Source organism: Phasianus colchicus, chromosome 1, assembly GCF_987193195.1.
Source record: "Phasianus colchicus chromosome 1, bPhaCol1.hap1.1, whole genome shotgun sequence".
NCBI classification, from domain to species: domain Eukaryota; kingdom Metazoa; phylum Chordata; class Aves; order Galliformes; family Phasianidae; genus Phasianus; species Phasianus colchicus.
In genome coordinates, this window is record NC_143436.1 from 100969903 (window position 1) to 100984025 (window position 14123).

Here is a 14123-nt window from a genome sequence, read left to right on the forward strand (position 1 = left end):
ATGAGTTCTAGAAAAATGCCCTGAAGAACCCTTGCTATGCAGCCCATTGCACAGTTTAGAACGGGAAATCATCTGTGCTTTCATCTGAGTTAAGTCCATGTGCTGCCACATCCATGAAGTCTGAAGCTTGTAATAGGGTTGCTGTTGTGAAAATGTTCTTCAGTAATTTGGCATGCAACTGAGCTTAGCACTGCAGCAGTTTTTGAAGGAGGTGTACGAGTGGGTTTTTCATGTGGACAGGTCTAGGCTGCTAAATCAGAAATCAGTAAAACTTCTCTGCCTTGAATTCTGTCTGTGTTTGTCCTTGTTTTGAAGAGGTAGTAATGAAGGAAATCAACACTTTTATTAATTAGAAGTTGAAGTGATGTGAAGAATTATTTATTGTCTATGCTCCTGGTCACCTAGTTTCCTTTGTTTACATTCCTCCTCCTCTAGTGATGTTTTCCAAGAACTTGATAAAGGTATTTTCACATTTCAGTTTTTAGAGGTAGTGGTCAAGGTGGTGCGAGCTGTGTAGGTTGTATATAGAGATCATCTAATTCAGTGTAGCACTCAAGATTCAATGCAGTGTAGTTAACACTGAGCAATGTCAAATATTCCATCTTGTATTAATGATAAGTGATTTGTGAAAAGAAGTCTTTGGTATCTTTGTCTCTAGAACTGAAAAAAAAACAAAAACAAAAACAAAAACAAAAAAACCACACAACAAACAACCAAAAACATATAACATGCTGGTCATGCATTTAGAAGAGTGACATGCAACAAATTTTTAAATTTAGGAAGTACAGGTGCTTCAGATCTCATTAATGTTGTTAATACTGAGCCATATTTGCACTTAGACCTGCAAAGAGCACATAAAAAGAGTTTTTGAATGTCTGACATTTGCTGTATATGAGGGAATTAAATGTGATACCTTTCGATCTGCACATTTCTAATGATTCTAGAGTAACTGGTGAAATAAATGGAGGATGAAACAAGTATGTTGAAGGAAATGTGTACAGCAAAGCTCTTCTTATCATCACATATTTGGGTTGGTAGTTTATACTGCCACAGCCTTTTTATCTGCCTGAGGTACTGTCTTGCTTGTGGAGAAAATGCTACACCTCTCTGTGCCTGAATGATCATCTCCAAGGGAAAATGGGGAACAGTCTGATTTTTGCTTTGGCCTCAATGTGACCTTGTCTCAGCGCCAGCCTTACTCCAGCAATGTAACCGTGTTGCTTATTCTACTACAACAGCACTTCATCTTGATCCACAGAAAGCTTTCTCCTGTTTGCAATGGTACTGCAAAATACTTATTGTAAAAGTCTCGTTTGAATTTTTTGTAGGTGTTTCAATTCATTATATTTGCATTTTTTGCTCTTTATGAATATCTGCACTTTTAAGGGAATAACTGACCATCTTAAGAAATCTGTGAAGAAGGTTTTTCCTCTGTGAACAAAAATGTTTGTTGTGCATTATTCAGTTTCTGCTGCTATCAGTTTTAAAATACTCTCTTTTCCAGCAGCAAAACAGAAAGAAGTTTGTTAAGTTCAGGTGTCCTGATGTAGAGCCAAAGTGGCAAAACATATAATTTATAAATTTATAAATAAATAGGTTACAAATAACACTGTGACAAGTTTAGAGGAAAAAGAACTTAAATGCAAGAATTTCAGGAACAGGAAAATTATAGTTAAATTTATGACTGACATCTTTGGCTCTTACCACGGAGCATCTTGCTTTAGTCTCTTAATTTGGTCATGTTAACCTTAAGGCAGAAAAAATGGGAAGGCAAAGTGCCATTTGAACATAACATGAAAGTAGCTAGCAGATGATAAATTTTTATTTGCATGCATTTTGAAAATAATTTTTATATACTAGGGCCTTTGGAAGTGCTCTTTGTAAACCAAGGCCTTTCTAATGTGAATTGTTTTAGTGTGCAATACAGTACATTAAAGTTAAGAAGAAATGTGTAATGTATCCATTACTTTCATTTCCTCTTCATTTTTGTGTGTTCTCAACTTTTAACTTGTAGTAATAACAGCAGTATACTTAATATTTTTGTGTTTAAGAATGAACTCATGAAAGAGTAAACATTGCCTACTTCACTTGTTCCAGTTTGAATATTAGAAAAAAATTCTTCTCAGAAAGAGTAGTGAGGCACTGGAACAGATTGCCCAGGGAGGTGGTGGAGCTACTGTCCCTGGAGCTGTTCAAGAAAATGGTAGATGTGGCACTGGGAGATGTGGTTAGTGGGCATGGTAGTGATGAACTGACAGCTGGACTAGGTGATCTTAGTGACCTTTTCCAACCTTAATGATTCTGTGTTTCCATGATTCTCTCTGAGGGTGCTGCCCTGTTTCTTTCCTGATCTCCACTCTTCTTCTTTCTCATCTCCCACGGGATGCCATTGCCCAGAGAACTCTCTGTTTTTGTCCTTTCCATACATCTGCATGTTAAGCTGGGATGGCTGGGATGCCAGTTGTCCCATGGCAGCTCAGTACACATGCAAAAACCCTCAAGGTGTTCCCTTCTCTTTACCATTCTTTTCCTGCCTGCTGGGGAAGAACCAGTCCCTCTGCTCTGTCCTACTGCAACTGCAGAACAAGGCAGACTGCTCTGGCAAATATGTCTGTTTGCTTCCCTTTGTGTCATCCTTGCATTAGTTCACAGGCAAAGCACTCTGTGATCCATCCACATCTATAATTTGCCAAGCACATATGCAAGTGATTTTTTTAACAGCATTTTAACATCCTGTTTTGGAATACTTGCTTTTGAGGCGGGAGTGCTCCATTGTGGAGCGCTAGCTACATGTTGAAGTGTTTTTCCACAGTGCAGTGACTGCAGATTTCCATGCCTGTCACCCCTCAAACACTGCTGAGCATTATTTGTGGCAGTAAGAGTGGCAAGCATCCTTGAGAGATCTGAAAAATATGAGCTGTTTCCTTGTCCTTTTAAATAACATAGGGATAAATTTGAATAGAATATGTATTCATTGTAGTTCAGTTGGAGATTTCTACTCAGTCCTAAAGGAACCCTTCTTGTCACCTTGGTTTAAGGTGCCAAGCAGGTTTGGAGGTTACACATTTCTGAGTGCAACTTCTGAGGCCTGTTTGAAGACAATTAAGTATTTTGATCTAAACAATTTTATGATAATAAAATGTGAGATGGAGCAATTGATTCCCCCATACCCTGCTAGAAGAAAAAAATCTTGTTTGGTTTGTTGACTCAAATAAATCAGTAAGAAAACCATCAGATGGAGCGAGCCTTCTCAGGAGCACTGATCTGGCAGGAGAAGTAGGCTGCTTCCCTCCCCTTGTTCTCTAACACTTCCACCCAGTCCACCTTGCCCTTCCTCCATCCAGAGACTGAACTGCATGCCCTCCTCCCTGCCATGCCTGCTTTCCGCAAGAACCCACCCAGACAGAGGTTTGGGCAATCTGTGTGAAACTGCAAGAGCCTGCAAGAGCCATCTACCTCCACTTCAAGGCGCCCTATCTCATATGTCTGTCCTTTGATTTGCTCCAGGTAAATACAATGAAATAGAAAGAAGCACTGAAAAGCAGAAAGGAAGCAGAGCTAGGTGACTACTGCCTATGGTATCCCTGGAATGGTTTTTCCTGTCCTCCTGCTGCAGTTTCCAGCCTGTTGTCTTCCATTTTGTTTGCCATTCCTTAATTTCTGGCCATAAACTCTTTAGCATGCAACCTCCTCCTCACAGCAGCGCTTGTGCGACTGTCTGCAGATGCTAATGAAGAGCAGCTTCTCCCATGGCTCCATGTTTATTAGTATGGGGACCATAGAGATTACCTCATTTTTAGCATCTCTTTTGCAGTAGCTCTGAAAGTTTGTGATGTAGAAGCACCAAGTGGACCTTTGTTCATTTGTTCACAGCACAGCCCCAAGATAAATTCTCCTATGTAACTTTTTACGTGCTGGCAGTGTGCGTATTTATTGCTCAATATTTTGCATGGTATTTTCATTTGGAATTGACATTTTGTGTGACATTTTACACTGGAACAATAGATGGGCAAAATTGAAATTTCAAGACTGAAATTCCGAGTCTGTTACTAAGAATTAGTAGTAGTCTTAATCTATTTTAAATAACTTGTGTCTTCTATAAATTCTTGTCTGATTGCATCTTTTCAAGAAAATGGGATTAAATGCATTTTGAGGATGGGAGGGGGCTGATTGGTATGGACGTGCTGGTTTGCAAACTTGTGGAGCAGCTGTCCTACTCACGGGTGACAACAAGAGGGCTCAGATGGAGGGGTCTGTGCTGCTGGAGACATGACCAGCTTTCTCAGGAGACTGCTTTCAGAAGGATTGCAGCAATATTGCATCCCCATCATTACTAGTGGGTATTGCTGCACACGTGTATAATTTGTGCTAGATAAAATCAGGAGGTAATAAAGGGAGGTAAAAAAGAAGAGAAGAAATGAGAGCTCTCTTATGTGTTTTTCTTTTCCTTAAGCAGAAAAAAAACGTCCTGGGGATGCCACATTAACTCAAGAAAAGCATGAGCTGCTTTAAATCAGAAAACTTGCATTGCACCACGTCCTTTAGTTTGGGAACCATTTCAGCATGTTATGAAGGAAAGTTGCAGACTAGGCATGTTTACTAGACCTTTAATTGCTACACTTAGTGTAAAGCCTTTTTTTTTTTTTTTTCCTTTCCCTCCCCTTTTTAACGACAAGAAGCCAGAGTTTGCTGTGCAAATGAAGCAGGCTTTGCGAGAATCAGATTCACTTTGGACGACTCTTCACATTCGTAGTCATCATTACATTAGGCAGCACAATCCCATCTCTGGCTGATGGGCAGCAAAAGTGGGCAGCCTGCCAGGTAGACGTTTCCATGGCTCCCAACCCCCAAAGGTGATGCGTTTTTCAGCTAATTCAATGAAGAGTGGGCTGAACTTTGGGTCTAAACTAGACAATAGCTGCCTTCGCAGTATCAGCAGAATGGTTTATGGGAATGCACTCCACATTTGGCAGAGCATCATGTGACCTTACGGCTGAGATTTTGTGATGGTGCCAACGGAGACTTGGAAAGCAGCACTCGTTCTGACTTTTTTCCTCATTTCTTACATGGCTCAGAAAATGGTGGATCTTAATACTTGACTTTAGCCAGACTCAGCAAGCGATTGAGCTTTGAAGCACAACTTTGCCTTTATTCTGGCTTTTTTGGCACACCACCAGGAGGCTGTCCCTTTCACGCCTGATAAATTCTGCTTCTTATCTCCAAATAGAAAAAAGAAAAAAAGAAAGAAAGAAAGAAAATATAAGCAGAATATTTAGACTTCATAACTGCATTTTTAAACTACGTGTTGTATTTTCTTATTGCTGATCTGTAGTTCAGAACAGCCCTCCTGAGTGTCTGAAGGATAAAAGTGATTTGTTTTTTTTTTTCCTTTTTTTTTTTTTTCTCCCCGTGTTTAATGAACAGGCGTTTGAACTGGGCAAATGGGGCGACAGCATTGAACATGAGCTCATTGCAGCATAGTGTAGCAAACTGGCACCCTGCCTTTTCACCCCTTTGCTTCGGCAGATTTGTGCAATCCCCATTTATAAAACCAGCACAGGGGCGAGGTGAATTTTCTGGTCTCTCCCCACCTCTCGCACTGTGCAGGCGGTGGCGGCAAGGATTGGTGCAGCTTTTGCGCAGTGCTTTGTGCCTGGAATTCCGAGAAGAGCGAGAGAGAAGACAGGCATCCTGGTCTTCTTCCGAGAAATAACAGGAGCCCTCAGAAGAAGAAACAAATCTGAGTTTGTCCTACATACAAGAGTGCAGAAAAAAAAAAGTGGCTCTCCTGCTTCCAAAAAAAAACCTGGCATGTTTCACTGCAGAGACATCAGGATGTGTTAGAGCTTCTTAAAGCAGTGTAGCAAAATGAGCCCAGGAGATTGATTCTTTCAGTAAAAACAAAAGAGAAAGAAGGCAATTTTTTGTTTGTTTGTTTTGCTATTGCTAATATAGCAAAATTTGGCACTGGGTGAAAACGTACCTTTCATATCAGGTATAGCTTCTTTTCCTTTTTTTCCTTTTTTTTTTGTTCCATTTTAAACGTTGTTTTGAAACTGAGTCCTTGTGTATTAATTTTAACATAGCCATTCACACTTTTTTAAAACTAACTTTTTGGGGCTGTGTTTAAGCTAATGCTGCTAAAAATAGAAAGTAAACAAAAATCGAGGATCTGTGGAAATGAGCGCTTAGGCACATTTTATCTTAGCTAAGCACTGGAGTTAAGCAAAGATTGTAATGTTACATTTATTCAGTATAAGCTTTAGTTCTTGCTACGAAAGTTGTGGGTATTTCGATCTGGTTGCTAAGGAAAGTAAATTCTTTTTTTATAGTGTGACTCATGCTTTCGGTTTCTAAAGAGAGGAAGAAAAAATTTTGCTAACCGGTAGGAAAGGCTCGCTCTTGTATCAAGTATATTAAATTTATGTTTGAGTTAATTTGTATATGAGTTCCTTACAATTTTGTATATAAATCCACTACAAAGAAATCACTGTAATAAGCCCTGGAATAAAAGGCACATTATTGGGACGTTCATGAAGTAAGCCTGGCTTGCAGCTTAACAGTGACTATTTTAAGATGTTCGGTAAAGCGGCATTTGTCCAGGAATAGCTGAAAACAGTATTTAAGATATCCATTCAGAGTGTTTGTGATAACTGCATGTGAAGTTAAAGCAAGTTTGGAGCATATGACGCTTTAGCAGTAGACCCTATTTGTTACAACATTTGTCTGTCTTTTGTAACATATTACTTGGCAGTTAGAGCAGTCTGTAGCAAAATTCAGTTTGACTGACGTATTTTAAAATGCTCAGTCAAATCAGTCTTTTATCTGTTTGGGATTCTTTATTTATTTATTTTCCTGGTCTTTTAAAATTATATTTAAAGTACAGAAATCTTCAGCTAGAAATTACTTTGAAACGTGCAATGTCTTTTTCATCAGAAACTCTGATGTATTTATCAAAATGTTCGTGATAGATGCTTGTCTAATGAAAAGGCTATAAATATTTTGTGGCTTCACAAAATAGAATTGCTTTTTAATACTTCGCTTTTTATGCATTAGTGCTTTGATAGTAAGTCCAAAGATCCGATGCTAATTTTGCTACCTTATATTTTTGTTGTTCTGCAATGAATTCTGGGAAATTATGGATGGAGATCTTATGTATATGACACATATACCTCCGTGCACCCATTTTGTACAAGAAACCGTTCCTTAGATTTATGGTGATACTTCCCTCTGGAGTCGTGTTTTTTGGAATAATTCTGTGTCATTACTGTCTATATCTGTTGAGAAGCCTATGCTTTCATTTGCTTAAAAGAACTTTTAAAAATTTCTATAGTTCGTGATATTAATAGTATTTATTCCCTTAAGTTTTGCAACATTTCTTGATTTAAGCCATAGCCTTTGTGTGCAGTTCCGTACCAAACTATCTTGTTGTATTCACCATTTGATAAAAACTCTTCATTTTTGTGAAGCATTCTTCACTTCTGGTATTCCTCTTAAAAATGAAATATTTGTGAGGTGCAATAGGATTAGGAAACGCTAAATGAAATCGTCCGTTTGTCAAAGTGTGTGTTGACAGCATGTCTTCCCATGGCCCTGAGAGGGGCGTAAGCAGTGTGTCAGTTTTATATATTAAAGGCATAATTTCTAATTTTTTTTGTAGGTTTCCTGTTGTTCTGGAAACACTTTCCATAGAATAGCTATTTCAAAATCTTTCTCTCTCATTCATTTTAGTGAAAGAAAAAATTTCAAAAGAAAAAGGAAACTGAAGAAATTAATTGTGCCAGAGCAGAATCCAGCGAAGGTAATACAGTGATCTTAAATAATTTTCCTGTTATAAATTAAAGTTCATGACAATAACATGAAGCAGATTAGCTTTAATAGAATTTCCTTCCTTTCCTTCCTACAAATATCATTTTATAGATACGTATAAAACCTTTGCTGTGATTACTTTCTGTTGGGATTATTGCAGTTTGGGTAGCCCTTATTGTTTCCATGAAGCTTTAGAATAGATTGAAAGATCAAAATACAAGTTATTCTCTTGTTATGCCTAGTAAATATGTTTCACAAATACATGTACTGCTATATTTATATTACTAGTATATTTATCGAACAAATACATTTACTAGTAAATGAGTATACTAGATCAAGTCCTTGTGAAATGTGGAATGCCTCTTCTATTTACAAATAAGAAAAAAGAAAAAGAGAAGCCATTTTATAGCACTTACTAGAATCATTCAGTAAATTAAATATGCAGTCTACATACTTATTTCTGATACTAGGAGAAATGTACTTTGAGGTTTGCCTTACTTATTCTCTCAAGCGTCAGCAGAAAATAATTACAATAATTACTTTTGAATGCTGAAGCGTTGTGTATGATGTGAAAGCAGGTTTAAAACATACTGCTCTACAATAAAAAGGAGTTGACACTATTTTTAAAATGCAGAAGAGTATACTGGAAAATGTAGCATTTAAATCAACTAAATTAAAAAATAAAAGGTCCATTTAGTAATGTTCAGCTGTCATTACTGAACCAGAAATACATGTTACAGTTTGCAAGAAAGTGAAGCATTGGCCTGATTCAAAAACTTTGTTATTGACAGCGCTCGTTCTCTTAAAAGGAGTTTTACCCTACAAATGATGACAGAATTAGGCCTTCAGTGGAAAACAGTGGAAGTCAGGCATTAAAAACTTATTCAGATACAGACTTCAGTAAGCTGTTAAAATCAGAAGCGACTGTTCTATAGTACCTGTTTTTAAATTTATATCAGCTTCTTATGCCTGCTGTGTCAGATATTATGCTTTATGATGCAGTGCTTATAAATGCTTTCCTTTAAAACATATAAGACCACATCTGTGTCTCACCTTTTTACGTTACTGATCGTTACTGATCTTTTTCAGTAGGACATCCTACATTTAGGGACTGATAATTTATATTTCACTGCTTACTGGTCACAAGAAGAAAGCATTTGTTGTAGGAGTTAACCCTGAAGTTTTGCAAGATTGCTTTTCTACTTCAACTGCAATCTTATTATTAGAGAATAGCATTGATGGGAGGATTAGTGAATTAAATATACAGATTAACTTCTTTGCTTTGATTAATAGGCATTGTTTAATCAACAAGTTATAGTTAATCAGTACTTAGATACCCTGTAGAATGAAGAAATAGCTAAGCACTCTTTTTAACGTTGTATGAGAGCTGCAATCCAGTGTGCCTCATTGCATTTCAGATTTAGTGGGGTGATGTTTATTTTAAGTTGCAGAACAAAATGTGGACTCAAGCACAGAATACAAACCTTTATTGTTCACTATTATGCCACATACAATTTTGGATTCTGGTCTTGCAGGCTGTGTGCTGTAGTATGATTCAGTTCCAGTTGTTGCGATTTGAGAGTTCATGTGTAACACGAAGTGTGCTCAATAGGATATTAATTCCAGCCAAAGTCAAAACAGTGGTGCATCCACCACTTACGCAGTTTTAAGTAGCCTTCTTTATGATTGCAATATTTTTACTCTCAAATACTTGTCCTTACAGTTGCTTTCTATGTTTGTTTGTTTAAAGTCTTCTGTGTCTAACTTTAAAAGGAAAATGCTAATCAGTGATGCCAATTGGCATAAACCCGTAGATCCGATCTTGTGTTGAAACGCACCGCACAAGCTCGCTTCTATGGGTCTGTGTCAGTATGGTGATCTGGCAAAAGTTTATGTAGCATGCACTTCAGTGGAATTTGACAACAGACCCAAGTGAGCATTTCAAACAAAACTATATATTGTTTTTGGAATGCTTCTCTTGTCTATTGCCTCTTCTTCAAATTTAAGTGACTTGTTCTGTCAGCTGTAGCTTTAAGTACCTTTGGCTTAATATCTTATTAAAATTTAAAGAGAGATGTGAGGGAATTGTAACGTTTTCAGTGAGGAAGAGTAGGGTGTACCATTTGCCATTTTTAATAAATACAACATTACAAGGGATTACGCTAGAAAAAAAGATATTTACATTTACATTTGAATTTTATTGTAAAATAAGAACAAATGGTTGTTTCTTTCAAAAAATGTAGTTGCATCATTCCTATCAAATAAGTACGTATAAATACATACATAGAAACACACATTATACATACATTATATATTTATATGCATATAAACATAATATAAAATAATCTCTACCTAGTTGAAAAATCTGTCTAAGAGTATACTTTGTCATCTGAAAAAATGGGGAATAACTGCAGACTATTTCAACAGCTGAAAGCCTACCCCCATGGGAAATATATAGGCCTGTGGCTGCTGTCACATTTCAAAGAAAGGCTGAAGAAGTGAAGAAGACTTTATGGTCACCGTCGGAAGCTGTGTGCATCCGGGTTGAGGTAGTAGGTTGTATGGTTTAGAGTTACACCCTGGGAGTTAACTGTACAACCTTCTAGCTTTCCTTGGAGCACACTTGAGCCATCGAGGAATTCATCATCACTTTAATCTGATCAGGGAAAGTATGCAAAAAGGTATTGTGTCATGGCTGTGCAAAATAATCACTCTGAGGCTTTATTGATGTTGAAATAGTCCTGATTACTTGATTATTTCATTTGCATCCTGTTATGAACAATTCTAACATGTTGTCTTAATGGACTGTGACTATTTACTGTAGACACTTAGGAAAGACTGATGATCATTTTAATTTCATTAACAGAAAACCTTAAAATTTTCTTTTGATTTATAAATTCATAAATAATATCAAGTATTTAATGCTTTATCCTTTCTCCATAGAAATAGGTTATCTTGCAAAGTTGATTGTTCAATTTTCTTTTACGTTCAGATGCACATTATTAAAGGGAAAAGTACAAATATTTATGTCCTTATAACACTTTCCAAAAATACTGCATGTTGCTGATTGGATAGCAAGGGGCAGTATCACAAGTTGGTCTTCATCTTCTTTGGGTTTATGATTTGCTTTCTTTGTACATACACAACTCAGTGCTACAAAGACACTGCCATACCACCTATGTTTTCACTGCTTCCTGATTCATATGCCTCTCAGCCTGATCTCATTCTGAAGTCTCAGCATCCGTGTCCTGACACAGCTTATCAGCCTATCTGAGTCCTGACTCATGATGCTGCTGTTATTTCTGGCCCCTACTGAAATTCTAACACATCTTTGTTAGCTGGCAGGACTTTGAGAAGTCATGTGCCCTATGTGAGCTATTCTGAAGTGCTGGGTACCTCTTCAAGGCAGCACAATGTCCCAGTGCTACCCAGTTGTGGCACACCATTTTTAAAGACATGGGACCAGAATTCACTAGAAGGTATTTTATCTCAGTCAGAACTGAAGAATTGAAGATGAAGGTATGCTTATGGAGTTCTGCTGTTGTTTATGTTTTAAGTAGTACAGTTGTACATTCCTGTTTCATGTTTTTTTCAATCTTCTTTATCTTGGGGAAAAAAGAAGGAAAAAAAAAAACCACGAGATGTATACATCTCATAAGCTAGTACTTATCAAAGAAAGGATAGTGAGTCTTTTCACAGTTCTGGCATTCCTAGAAGAAGGTATGAAATGAAAGGGACAAGGATGATGCTGGTTTATCAGCCATGATTCTTCACGTGAGGCCTTAAAGACGAGTTCAATCCCATCAATGTGATAGAAGGCATTAGCACCACAAAAAGAGCACCTGGACCAGCCAGTGGCACTCTGTGAAAAACTGATTCTGTCCTCTATAAACAGGGAAAATCTTCATCATTTTTTATTAGTAATGGTAATAGCAATAATTTTGCCTATAAATAATTTAAGATCTGCTGAGAAAAGGCAGAAGAGTTGAGCCATGCCTCCATGGTGCAGTGGCTGTAGGAGTGCTGTTGATGAGGGATGTAGGTACGTCAGATCCCTGTGGGCCAAGGAGAGAGTGAAACATGACTGTCCCTCACAGCACCACGGACTGTGATCCTACAGTTCCCAACTTATCAGCAAATAGTTCTTTCTACAGGGCTTTTTGTAGCATGGCATTTGTTGCTTTACTTTTATTGCATGCAACCAGAACACAATGTTTGATATTGTCAGCATTCATTTTTTTTCCTGCAGCATGAAAAGTTGAGGATTCTTGTTTTAAGTGGATTCGATGCTTGCTCATATTGTGCTTATTGTTCTCTTTTCAGTTCTGTTCAAAAAATCAGTTACTTACAGATGCTATGTTTGACTTTTTCTACTCCACTGTAAGGCTTGCCTAACCGCTCTCCCAGATAACAAATAAAAGGAGGAGATGAAAATAGATTTAGTCTCTTTTTAATAGCAGTTATTTTCAGTGATTAATATTTGTAATAGGAAATTGATAAAGAGGATCTGTGTGACAGTTAGAGGGATGTACAGTGGATTTTATTGTGTAAGGGAAAGAGAGAGGATGTTGAGTGAATCAGAGCTACTCCAAGCTAATAGAAAATGCTTAATGGGGCAGAGACTAAACAGGGATATAGTGAGTAGACCTTCATGAACCAAGGATGCTTAACAGAGGCCACTCACAACCTGAATAAAAGCTGTAATATCCTCTGTAGATTCAAAAAGACCCTGGTCACCAGCATGTTTTCTTCCCCTTCTATTTTAAAAATATTCTTCTATAGTGTAAGTCCACTGTAATTGTAATTGCTGTTTTCCGCCAACAGAGCAACAGGTGTTCAATCTTTTTATATTAATTCTTCAATTAGTTGCAAAATACGAGAGACTTTTTATTCTGAGCTGAACCAAATAGAAATGACTGATGCAGAAAATGTGGGACTGTTTCATCTGTCTTTCAAATGCACGATAAATTTGTAATTCTATCAGGCACAGTTACAGGTTGCTACGCAAATTCTCACAGCAGCAACACTAGCTTTAAACAATATACATTTTAAAAATTTCCTTCTCTGTTTTTTAATTTAGTTTTTTTTTTTTTTTTACTCTGTAATGTACAATAGATTGTTTTGGTAAGAGTTATCAAGTTACGAGCAAAAATGAATGGACTGTGAGGTAATTCTGAAGTGGATTAAGGTGGAGAATGAAAAACAAAGGGTAAAAAAAGTCTATTAAGAACAGCTGGATGGAGTTAGGTCTTCTGTGATTTTAGTTTAAAGCCATAAAACATATTGTCTGTTTTAGACAAAGTCTGGCATGTTTTACTTTTAATGCACTGTTTGAATACTAGTCAGTTTGGTAGCATTCAGCATTGTATCGCTGTGTTGCTTCTGCGGCAAATAAGTGCGCTCTGAAACATGGGTAAACACGAACATGCTCCAAATCTAGGGTGTTTCTAGCAGTGTTTGCTCCTGTAAGTAAGCCATAACATTGTCGTCCTCACATGTAGAAGAAATATCCACTAGGAAATCTGAGGACAAATCCTGAGATCCAAGCACAACTTCCATTAGTTTCTTTGGGAGACGCAGGTGTTCAGCACTGCACGCATTTGGTCCTACAGATCAACTGCTTTAATTACTGCAGATGCACTGACCAACCAACCCAACAAGCCTTTTGTGGCCACAATTTCCGTGGTAAAGATTAAGTGTGATCCAAGGCCTTAACCCTGGTTCCGAACACAGAAACTTGCAGCCTGGTAAAAACCCACTTTAATGCCAAATCCTGTTTGTCTTAAGAACTAAGTCATTCCAGAGAGATGGGGAGAATTTGGTTTTCCGCCTGCAGCCCAGAATGCCTATATCCAAAGGCATTTTCCAAAGAAAACATAATTAAGGAGACATTTCTGACTTAATAACTGTGGATTGGATGCATTTACAAAGTTTGGGTGTTTTGGATCCAGCTTTTTTTGAGCCCTTCAGGGGAATAAAGCTGCCATTAATCCAGTTGACCAGAGAAGGTAAATCAAGTTTTTAGAAATTCGGCATTGTTGAAACAGTGCAGAACAGCCAAACACATATAAGTGATACGAGTCAATATAGTTAATATAGTGTATTTTAATCTATTATTAAAAATCCAATAGATTTATGTGGTGAAAACTAGAAGTCATTATAAGATGGCTTTTTTTTTTTTTTTTTTTCTGTATCTGATGCACTTTCTGTATTTGGTCTTGTGCTTCATCTCACTTCTTCATCTTCACATAGGTTGGAGTTCTTTGTATATTTTTAGGAAAATAATGTGGTAAAATATTTAAAAGCAAACTGAG

At 37.3% G+C, this 14123-nt stretch overlaps 1 long non-coding RNA gene across 8 annotated transcripts in view; it reads left to right on the top strand.

Moving 5' to 3' along the window:
• LOC116241965 (uncharacterized) overlaps positions 1–14123 on the top strand; it is a 343284-nt gene that overhangs the window by 300976 nt on the left and 28185 nt on the right. For all 8 annotated transcript variants that reach the window (XR_016458826.1, XR_016458829.1, XR_016458827.1 and 5 more), the window contains one exon: positions 7732–7801. This is a non-coding gene — a long non-coding RNA (uncharacterized LOC116241965). The remainder of the gene's footprint in view (positions 1–7731; positions 7802–14123) is intronic.